Consider the following 12,169-nt stretch of genomic DNA (forward strand, 5'->3'; position numbering starts at 1 on the left):
CTAGGGGAAAGGCTCTTAAATTGACCTTGGACACAGAGGTCATCCATGTGAACACTTCAGTGGGTTCATAGCCCTTGAAATTGTGGGAAAAGTTGTGTGCATCTGTCTCCCCACCCCCACCCCAGGGGTGAATTCCTTAATTTCCATCAGTTTTTCTAAAGTATTTATGACCCCTCAAAATCTACAAATCACTGTTCAATCCATTTATCCTAACGTTCTTGAAGGCATATATGAAATTCACATAGCAATCTGAGAGAAGGAAGACTGCTCACAGCCTGAGGGAGCCAAAGCTGGTGCCCTTCAGGGGATTAATAGTTACAGAACTGGGGAACATTGCGGACACTGGGAAGCATTCTGAGAAGTGCCACAAAGATTGATCCACTGCTGGGAAGTGCTCCCTTCTGCAGGGACCGATTTCCTTCCCTTCTGCACCGTAAGCCCTCCTCCACCCTGTAGGCTTGAGAGGCTGGTCATCACCCGTGGAGAGGTCATTATGGCTGAGTGACAGGGCACCTCAGCCGGAGAGTGCCCAGGACCCAGAAGCCGGCACAGAGCCCCACCTACATGCGGCGGTCACAGATCTGGTCACAGATGCAGCTATGAAAATTTTTCAGGTTGACACTTTTTTGTTTGTGTCTGATAAGTAAATACATTCAACAAAATTTTTAAATCCTACCCTCAGAAGTTAAGAGTTTACGCCCCTGCCTTCCCATATCCGTCCCTTCACCACCGCCGCTGTCTGACTCAAGCAGGACTCCCTTTCCCAAGTGAAAGAACCTCATTTCATCCATAAAGCCCTTTTTGCTGTGCCTTTATTCACATGCGCCACGTTGAAAACAATTTTTTTAGTGCCGATAATTGAATGGGTCTGGAGGAAACTTGGAGGAGGGAGGCGCTTACGGGACGATCCCGGGGGTGGGGGGTCCGGGAGCGCGGCCGGCCGCGCAGCTGACCCGAGGCTGCTGTCACTCATCTGGCCTCCCCGGCGGCCGCGCTTCCCCTCTCCCACCAGGGTGGTCTCAGAACTGGGGCGACAATGCCCAGCTCTGTGTGGCCTCGTCCTGGGGCCAGAGCAGTTGCGAGGTGTCACGCCGAGGGCAGGCTCCGAATGAATAAGCCGACAGGAAAGGAAGGAAGGGACAGCGAAGGGAGCTCGCGGGCAGCGTCCTCGGCGGGAAGTGGGAGGTGAGAAGTCTCCGGGAAGCGCCGGGCAGGGTCGGGGTGCGAGGTTCACAGTGGCCACCAGGGGGAGCCCGGCGCCCACGTGGTAGTCACAGATCTGTTCACATAAGGAGCTGGGAAAATTTTCAGGTTAACGTTGTTTTATTTTCCCCGGAGTCCTACTGGCAAGGGGCTGAACTTCCTCTTAAGGAGATCCCGCTTGGGTAACATCAATCTCCAAGGTCTCCACAGCAGAGAGGGATCAATCTGCGAAAGCCATCTAAAATTCTTCTTGGGGAGATTTTGTATAGCTGATGCTATTTCAGAACTTGATATAGGCCTGTTCAAAATTTCCACTTCTTCCTGGCTAAGTCTAGGAAGGTGACATGGATGGAGCTGGAACATTCTCCTAAGTAAAGTATCTCAAGCATGTAAGAAAAGGTATCCAATGTACTCAGTACTTTTTTATGAAACCAATTTATATTTACTCACATTTTCTTATGTAAGATAGATCACTATATGGAGTGTGAAGGGAGGGTTAACTGTGGGACCACACCTATGGAGCATATTGCAGTGGTGCAAGTCAAATCTATTAAGTATAGAACATAAATGTCTTAACACAATAATCAAGTAAATGAGGTGAAAGCTATATTAATTAGTTTGATGTAAGCACTCCGAATTGTATTAAAAAATCAACACATTGTACCCCACATATGCATAAATGTATTCATAATCTATGTGTTTATGACATAATAAAAGGAAAAAAAAAATTCTTCAGTGCTCGGATTTCACCTCTGGTCACCTTGCTTTCTCCTGCAGTCTGCCCAAAGAGCCCCTTCCTTTCTGGGAATCTTGCTTTGCTCACAAAACTGCTATCTCAACCTTCACTTTTTTTTTTTTTTTTTTGAGACAAAGTCTCATATGTCACCCTCAGTAAAATGCTATGGCATCACAGCTCACAGCAACCTCAAACTCTTGGAATCAAGAATCAAGCAATTCTCTTGCCTCAGCCTCTCAAGAAGCTGGACTATAGGCACCTGCCACAACGCGTATTTGTCGTTGTTGTCATTGTTGTTTAGCAGGCCCAGGCCAGGTTCCAACCCAACAGGGTTGTGTATGTGGTGTATGCGTATGTGGCCAGTGCCTTAACCACTATGGCTGCTGAGCCTCAACCTCCACTTTTGAAACATTCACATATAAACCATATAAGTATGGTTGTCAGATAAAACACAAGACAATTAAATTTGAATTTCAGATAAGTAACAAATCATGTATAATAACATAAGTATTAAATAACAATGTGTTAGTGTAAGTATGCAAAATATTGCATACATTTTTATTTGTTAATCTACATTACAAGTGAAACAAAGAACTCAAGACCTTTTATTTGCCCTAACAAAGGGAATATTATAGGTGAAAGAGTTTGTGTTTTGGGGAAGAATGTCTTCATTATAAAACAATCATCCCAATTTTCAACTTCTCTCTAAAGGCAAAAAAAATGTATTTACAAAGGCAGTTTACATCTGACATTTCCTACTATTTATTTGTTCTTGGGACATTATCATTCATTATGTGCTTGTAAATCTTGTGGCCAGAGTTAACAATCCTGATGAATTATCCTTAAGGCTTCACAAAACTATTTTAAATAAACTGAACAATGTATCAGTTATCTATGCTTGAAATAGATTAGGACTCATATCTGGGTTTCTTTTCTTCCCTTTCCTGTTCTCTTCATTCTTTCCTCACTTCTTACTCCCACTCTCCCCCGACTTCAGCATAAAATGTTTTACTCAAAGTTTGTCATTTTCCAGCGGCTATAGAGTTGGAAATGAGGCATTTTTCAGTCTCTTCAGGGAACTCCAACCTCCTCCATCAATGGGAATTATTTCCACAAAAGCCCCTTCCTTAAACCAAGGCTGAAGGATATGAAAAACAGGACCCAACTGGTACTGTACAGAGAAAAAAAATAAATCATACATCCTTTCCCAAAGATGGTATATACTCCCCCATATTAAAGATGGCAGTGAATCTACTAGATGATGGTGTCAGATGATAACCTTTGGATTTCTTTTCCAACTCTTTAGGCTCAGGAGATCATAAAAGTCCTGAGAGCAACCAACCAAGATCTTCTAGACATATCTGTTGCAGGAGAAAATAAAGATGATTCAGGAGTTAGCTCAGCATAGCACAACGAACTGATGAATAGTTGGCCTGGGAAACACTTGGCATGCAAAGATTTTCTCAGCCACACAGGTCTGAAAACTGTCACCAAATTCCACTGCCCTGGCACTACACTGCCTCAATGAGGCATTCTTTCATGTAAGCCAATGAGGAAACAAACTTTAGAAAGTCAGCACATATATTAGAAAAATAATATAGCTAAACTAAAACTAGCTTCATGCTTCCTGAAACCTAAAAACCTTCAGTATTAGAGTGTTGGTTGAATCCCCACCTGCCACACCTGAATTCTTGAGCAGTTTCTCCAGGTCTCTGGACAGTGCACCTCAGTGTCCTTATTTGCATGTGTGGTGGTTGGATGAAACCCACCTTCTCCAAACCCACTTCCATATCAGGTTGTCACCTACTGGAGGGATGCTGGAGTTAATGTGCACCTTAGTTAAGTGGTCGACTCCTTGGCAAATGACAGGTTAAACTTCACCTTCCACATTGTAAGTGGGTATAGTAATGCCTTCTTCATGAAGATACAAAGAAAATTGAATAAATGATATCTAGATATAAAACTCTCAGCACAGTTCCTGGAATTTAGGAGGCTCCTTAAGATGTCCAGAACAAACCCTGCTCAATTAAGGAGGAAGAAACATGGGGGTGATGCCAGAGGAGCGGAGAGTGGCTGCGCCTCCATCTGGGCCTGCTGTGAGCTGGAAGGAACTCCTGGAGGAGGCCTCAGACCTACATTTCCCCGGGAGGGGACCCCTGGCAGAGGCCGTCACCCCTGGAAACCGGCATCATGAGAAACTGCCAGGCCTCTTCACTGAGGGGCCCAGGCCTCTGTGCCTGGGGCGGCCCCTGCCCATCTCCTCCAAGGCCTTATTGTCAAGCCGGCTCTCCCAGCAGCCCCGCACTGCATGGCGGTTTTGTGAAGGGCACAATCCGATGCTCTGAGGAGACCACCCAGCTTCCTCTCTCAGAGTCTCCCAGAGAACAAAACTACCCCTCTGCGTGCCAGCGACCTCCCTTCTGCCAGGCCCCCTCTCACCGCCTCCTGCCTGCCAAGGGACATGGAGAGCTAGTCAGGCCCCTGCTCGGTGGGAACCCAGGGGACGGTGTGCTAATGAGCTGTCCAGAGCCCAGGGCCAAACGCGCCTCTGTGGCCGGCATGCTGCTGCCACCCTGTGGCAAAGGTCTTTTCTCTAGGCGCAGGAAGGCCCAGAGCATACCACGTGGAAACACAGAGCATTTACTGGAAATTGGTTACTGATGAGCTCAAGGAAGGCTATGGAGTCAGAAATAGTTCAGAAGATGGAAGGAAAAAGGAACTTGAAGTGATCTGTGGCTAGGGCACTGATTCTCAAAGTGTGGTCCTGTAACCAGTATCAGTGTCCCCTAGGAACCTTACTAGAAATGCAAATTTTCAGGGGCCGCTCTACAGCTACTGAATCAGAAACTCAGAGGGTAGAGCCCAGCAATCTTCATTTGTTTCGTTTCGTTTCGTTTCAGAGGCAAGTTCTTGCTATGTCGCCCACAGCACAGTGACTGTTCTGAGGCGTGATCACAGCACATCACAACCTCAAACTCCTTGGGTCAAACCATCTTCAGCTTCCCTAGGAGCTGGGAATACAGGCCTGAACCACTGGGTTTAGCCAAAAAAAATCGTTTTAACAAGCCCTCTAGGTAATTCTGATGCATACAAAAGTTTGAGAACCACTGGTCTAGGCTCTAGAAAGAAGTGGACTGTGGAGTTGACAGCAACGTTCTAATCTTGGCTTTGCCTATGAGCTATATGGTGTTGGGTAAGTTACTTAACCTCTCCTCGCCTCAATTTTCTCATCCCTATAGTGATGATAATCATTTCTATTTTCTAGGATTGTTGAGTATTAGATCAGAAACAATGGTAAAGTCACATACTTGACAAAGGATGCTTGTTTGGGGTGTTATAATGATGGGGTCATAAGCTTGCTCACACTACCACTAGAACACACAGAGAAAATGAAGTTTCTTCCTTCATTTATTTAACAGTTACTTATGGAGGACCTACTACGTGCCAGACACAGGAATGGAGAATGTAAATAAAGTCCCTCCCTTCATGGAGCTACATTTTATTATACATGTAAGACAGGGTGCTAGGAACTGAATGTGCCCCTACATATTCATCTGTTAAAGCCCTACCCCTCAATCTGTGTTTAGAGATAGAGTTTGTAGGAGGTACTCCGGGTTAAATGAATTCATATGGATAGGACCCTAATCCAATAAGAATAAGATAGGAGAGAAATTTCTCTCCACAAGCAAGCTCCGGGCAGAGGCCATGTGAGGACACCAAGAAGGCAGCTGTCTGCAAGCCAGGAAGAGGGCCCTCACCAGAAATCAATCATGCCTAGAGGGTTAGAGGGTCAGATAAGGGTATCCCAGAGAAGGCAACACTGTAGCTAAAGTCATCCTCCCTTCCCCAAACCTCTGGAAGGTGGTTAGTCCAGCCCTCTGCCTGTGAACAGTTATGCCTGAGTGAGACAAACAGGATTACTCTCTTCTTAAAGATTTCCAGTCGCTGGTTTTAGCACTTACTTCCCCTTTCACTTCAGGAATGTCCTCATTTGTTAAATTGTAAATTTTCTCTTAGCACATATAATATACCAATCTTCAAGAACAGAAGGAGAAAGGTTATATTGAAAGCCTGTCGTATTCCAGGTGCCCTGGGTACAGGCTTGATTCTATCCATTTTACTTACAGGAAAGCTGCAGTTCAGAGTTGCAATTTGAGTCCATATCTAAATCCGAAGCAGGTGTTTTCCCCCTTGAACTCCTCTAACTATGGAAACTAAGTCTAGTCAAGCATTGCAAACCAGAACTTCATCTAAAATAAAGTGGGATAATCTCCTAGGTCAGTGTTACAAATGGTGGTTACCACCTTAGCGTGAACAATTAGTATTTTTAATGAAAGAAGAGAAACTATCTGCCTGTAGTAAAGTACGTATTGTTTCAGGAAATTTTTATTTTAATTGTTTACATGTGTATATAGGCTTGTATGGTAAGTAATTTACACTTCATGATTAACAAATTTAAAGTAACAATTCCAAGCTTTTGGTAATCAATAATCCCTGTGAATTCAAGTCTGAGTGCCTTTCAGTTCCAGGTCTACCACCTTCAAGGACATTTTTCATCTTCCAAATACAAATCATTCTTTAGGAAGTGATGCTCTGGACTTTTATCTTAACAAGTCAAGTGTTCTGCCAACACACGCTTCCCAAATTCAGTTCTGGGCTCTGCTAGCATGTTCCTCTGACCCAGCCCTCCCAAATCACCTCAAACAACCAGGTTAAATTTCTCTTAAACAGCAGTATCTGCTGGTGCTGCCTGCCAAATGAATTAAGTGCGTCCTGGCACACAGTTCTGGAAACAGAACTAAGGAGTGGAATTCCTTGTCGGCACTGACATCTGGTGGTCGTCAAGCGGCCAGCACTCCAGTCTCTTGAGCTTAAAGGAAAACATCCACCTGGGAACCAGGTACCAACCCGGACTCCTCGTGTCCCCACACCTCTCCTGAATAACCTCCCTTCTCCATGCAGTGGACTCAGCAAAATGGAGGGAAAGGACAAGGATTTAGAGTCAGACATATATATATAGCCAAGTGCCATAGCCTGTCATGTAATCCTGGCCAAACCACTTAAACTCTGTTAAGACTCAGCTGCAAATTAGGACAAGCAAACAATCTACAGTGGGCACTGGGGTATCCTTTTTTAAATTTAACCCTCAAAAACAACTCCTTTGATGTTAGTTTCCAGATTCTTATTATGCATCAAAAAAATACAGTAGAACTTCCATAATTGACTGCCTCCTGACATTAATTACCTCCTTAAATTGACCTAATTTTCATAAGCTAGACATGCACCACATGTATAGATCAGTACAGTAGGACTAGTTCTTTATGTTGGCTCCACCTTACGTTGACCAGTCTATCACAGTCCCTTGTGTGGTCACCTTCCAGAGTTACTGTATTGGTTCCCTTCTTCCTTCCGTCATTGTTTAAGGCACTCTCCAGTTCTTCAAAGTCCTACTTCACTCTATCACTGCCTGGCTTACTTCATTGAAATAGTAGCTAATATTTGTGGAGCACTTCCCAAAAGTTAGGTTGTTCTAAGAGCTTTACATGGCAAAGCCAAGTAGTGTCAGCCCTCTGAAGTAAAGACTTTCATTTTCCCCATTTTATTGATGAGAAAAAATGGTGTGGGGTGAGTTTAAGTAGGTTGCCCAAGGCCATAAGTTTTTAAACTTAATAGTAGCTCCACAGGGCACACTCTTAATCTTTGAGCTAAATTTGACTTTTTGCCTCCTGTTATAATTATGATCATTATCTCCATTCTACAGATGAGAAAACTGAGGTTAAATAATTTGCCTGAAGCCAAGTGTGGTGGCTCATGCCTGTAATCCTGGAATTTGGGGAAGCTAAAGTGGGAGGATTGCTTGAGGCCAAGAGTTTGGGACCAGCCTGGACAACATAATGAGACACAATTTCTACAGAAAATAGAAAACTTAACCAACCATGGTGGCATGTGCCTGTAGTCCCACCTACTAGGAAGACTGAGACAGGGGGGTTGGCTTTAACATAGAAGTTTGGGGTTACAGTGAGCTATGATGATGCCACTGCACTATAGGCCAGGCAACAAAATGAGGCCCTATTTCAAAAAATAAAATAAAATAAAAATAATTTGCCTGAAGTCGCAACATAAACAAATAGTGAAGTTGATATTCCAACTCAGGCAGTTTGATTCTAGAGTCTTTGGTCTCAACCATTCTTCTCCTTTATTCTTTCATGTAATTCCATCCTCCACTACCATGTGATCTCAAGGGCAGCACTGTCTTTGCCCACAGAAGGCACTTCCCTACCAGCTGGTTGATGACATGGGTAGAGATCAGGCCAAGCTGGCAAGGGAGGCTGGTCCAGCCTTTGAGACTGCACAAAGGAGATAAATAGAGAAGGTCCTGGTCCCTGGTGACTCTTAGCAAATTTTGTGTCCAGTGTGTGAAAGCAGCTGACAGCAATACTGACACTAGGGAAGTTCTCAATTCATCCCTGATGGGGTTCTTATCACTCCCTTGGTTTAAACCCTCCAGTGGCTTCTTGTGGCTCCAAGATAAAGCCCAAACTCCTACGCAGAGTTTCAGGGCCCTTTATCATCAAACCCCTGCTAACTGTCCCCTGGACCCTCAGAAGTAGGTCCTAACTGTCCCCTGGACCCTAACTGGTCCCTAACTGGTCCCTAACTGTCCCCTGGACCCTCAGAAGCATTCTTCCCACCCTCTCCTTGCTGGCTGCAACTCTGATTTCAATGGAGGCATACCTTCTGAAAGCCCTCAAAAAGTCCCTTTTTTATTCCCATTGGCTTCCCAGGGTACTGCTGCCATGGCAGAATATGGTTTATCGCCCACCAACCACATGCTTCTTTAGGGCAAAAGTGTTTCTTTTTCACCATTGGATCCCAGTGCCTGGCACAGAATAAAATATATATGTATATATTTATATATATAAATATAAAATGATGAATTCCAAATGGCTGGTGTTAGCATCTGTTTGGGTACCATGCCCTTCCCTTCTGTTTCTCAGTACCAGTGTTACTAGTATTTTTGGTGAAACAATTCACCAGGTGAAACTTCCCCAAGAACTGGCCCTGGGCACCAAAAGCTGGTAAGAACCCCACCATTAAACCTTCCCACCTTCTCATCCCTGTTGTTGTGACAACAAAAAATACCTTTGCATACACATTTCCAAGTGTCCTCTTTAAAAGTACTTCCCCAGGTTGAGAACCACAAGCTTGTAGTTAGTGGGAGACAAACCATATTCTGCCATGGTAGCAGCAGTCAGGGAGGCCAACAGGAACAAAATAGGAACCAGAAAGGCTTTTTGAAGTAGCAAAAAAGTGGTTCTGATTCATATGGGATGTACTTTCCTTGAATCAGGCATTCACAATGTGTATGAAAATTCTGTATTTCATCTCTAAGGCCATTGCTTCTCAGTTACCTGTCATGTGTAAGCTGCGGGAGACCCTCTTGGCATGCCTCCATTGAAATCAGAGTTGCAGCCAGCAAGGACAGGGTGGGAAGAATGCTTCTGAGGGTCCAGGGGACAGTTAGGGACCAGTTAGTGAACTTGAGCTGGCCAGCAACAGCATTGTTGTGATGAGCCTTGCCCATGATAGGGTTGAAGGGTGAGGAGGGGAGGAGAAATCCAGAGAGATCAAAATGTTGGTCACCTTGCCAGGGCAAGAATGACATACTAGTCACTATGTTCTACTTGACCAACTTTGTGAAAACAATAAAAATCATTTTCTGATTTCTCACTATCAATTGTTAACATCAAATACAGAAGCAGTAGATACCAGATCTGAGTCGGGAGCAAATGGCTACCCTGAAGAGATGCCTTATGTGCTTTGAAGATGGTGTTAGGATTCAGAGGTCTTATACGTTCTGCTGAATATTCAACATTGTTCATCCCCAGTTCTGTCAGGAAAGTAAAAATCCTTACTTTGATTGATTGGTAGTCTCAGTTTCCTTCTCTGCAAATGGAGATTTTTATTTGAAATGCCTCTCTTTCTAACTAGGTAGAATAAAAGGAGTAACCTGAGGGAATTTCAGTGATGAATGTGCCAATTCGTCTTTGTAGCAGCCCGTGTAGCCTATGGCTAGGAGGAGTGAGAGTTATAAGAAATACCTGTAATGGAACACCTTGGTGAAAAGGGCATGGAGAGAGATTTAGTTCTAACAAGCATGAGAGAGCTCGAGAGATGAGAGCATTGGTGAATTGGCAGTCTCTACACCTGTGGTGCTGAGAAGCACGAGCTCAGCCTTATATTAGGCTGGAGGAGTAGGCAGTCGAGGCCGTGCATATTCTGTCACGGATCCCCTTACTCTGACTCTGTCTCCTCTCCTGCCTGCAGAACGCCAGCACGGCGTCTCTGCTGAAGATTACCAAGCTCTGCTAAAGACTAAGAGCTATCTGTTCTAAGAAGACCTTTACTCTCTCTGAGATACTCTGTCTCTCTCTCTCCAGCTAAAGTAGACAGCCCTCAAGCACCTGCGAGAAACTGTTCCCGAGCAAGGTAGCTTAGGGGTCCGCGTCCGGAACCTGAGCTGGGCCCGAGACCTGGCCAGTCCTGGGCCCTGACAAGTGGTGTCAGGAGCGGGGTAGTGGACGCCACTGACAAACGGTGCTCTGAGCAGGATTCAGTGAACGTGGACAAAGAGGGAAATAAGCTTTAGCAAAATAAGAAGAGAAGAGAAATAGAAATACTTTGAGGGAAAAGAAATATCTAAGAAAGACAGCCAACAGCAGGCCTTTCTCATTCGGTTTTTTCCTCTTCTTTCCTGCATTTTCTCTTTCCAAATTCTAACTACTACTTCTGTGGGAAAACTGGTAAAAATCCTTTAGCCTCTTCTGTGAAGTGGCTGGAGAAAAACAGAAAAAAGCCTCTAAACAAGAGGGATAAGAGAAAAGCCAGACCTAGGAGATAAGAATCTTTAGTAAACAAGCCTTTAGCCTCAAGGGTGAGAAAAGCCTTCAGTAAAACAGCAAAAAGAAAAGTTTGGGACTAGGTTGCAAGAGTTTATTAAGTTAGGGAAGAGAACTTCTAACTGCCTTCCCCTAATACCTTCGCCCTATGCCAGCAGGAAGTAGCTTTTGAGAGACCCACATGCCGATTCCCTTTTTGGCAGTTAAGGGTTCTGTTTAAAAAGAAAAGAACTGAGGTAGATTGAGGCTGGTGAAGAAATAGTGGAAGTAAAGTTTTGTAAAACAAGACTCCAGAGTAAAAAGAAACAGCCAAAGAGCTCCTGTCTCTTTAAGGCAGCCAAAGGTTCTAAGAATTGAAAGGGAAAGATTGTAAAAAGTAAAAGGCCAAAAGAAAAAAAAGAGAAAAATCATGGCAAATGAGATACAGTAGTTGAAATACAGTTGAGAGATCAGATGAATCTTATAGTAGAAGCAGGTAAATGCTATATTGACATCTCAAATTGGACAGCTGCAAGATCAGAGGGTAAATCCCCCAGTTAACATCAAATGTCATAAATGTGGGAAGCTAGACCATAAGAGAAAAGAGTTTAAAAGGGAAAAGAACGTTGAATGCTAAAGAAAAGGAACAAAAAGCATGTAAACCTCCAGGTGTATGTCCCAAGTGTAAAGGTTTTCACTGAGCAAACAAACGCCGTTATTAGATAGAGATGGAACACCTTTATTGTAGGGAAATTATCAGTTGGGCCAGAATCAGGACCCACTGGTAAATGAAAGAAAAAAGTTTAACATTTTCATTTCAGACCATTCTCAAAAAAAACCAGTATAATTCAATTCTATGCCGTGGGAGCACTCTGCTAGCTTGGTTAGTCCTGTGGTGCCTTAGTGTAAAACGGGAAATTAAACCAGACCAATGGATGACAATGGAGAATAATTAGATTAAATGTTTGTGGAATATTAGGTTATCCTGAGTGGTGAAGGGGTAACCGACCTCTCATCAGTGTCTGTGCACTATAACCGGGTCCAGCTAAGGAGACTGGGCACGGCCCAAAGGGGAAGTGTCACTTGGAAGCAAGTGAAGCCTTTGGAAGATTATGAGAAGTGAGAATAAAGGGAGGGAAGAGTACAAGTTAAACCACCTGTGTTAGGAAACTCCATTTGAAAAAAAGTCTGGAATCAATTAGCAAAAATTTTGCTGGAAAAGCAGCTTGAAAGCAGGAAAAACTCCGCTATCAAGGAATTGTGAAGGGTGGTACTTTTTGGACCACGAGTAACAGTTCCACGAGAGGAACTGCCAAGTGTGAACCATTAATCCACGAGTAACAGTCTTTTG

The sequence above is a fragment of the Otolemur garnettii genome, unplaced genomic scaffold (assembly GCF_000181295.1).
Source record: "Otolemur garnettii isolate 467f Iridium unplaced genomic scaffold, OtoGar3 scaffold00063, whole genome shotgun sequence".
In the NCBI taxonomy this organism is placed as follows: Eukaryota; Metazoa; Chordata; class Mammalia; order Primates; family Galagidae; genus Otolemur; species Otolemur garnettii.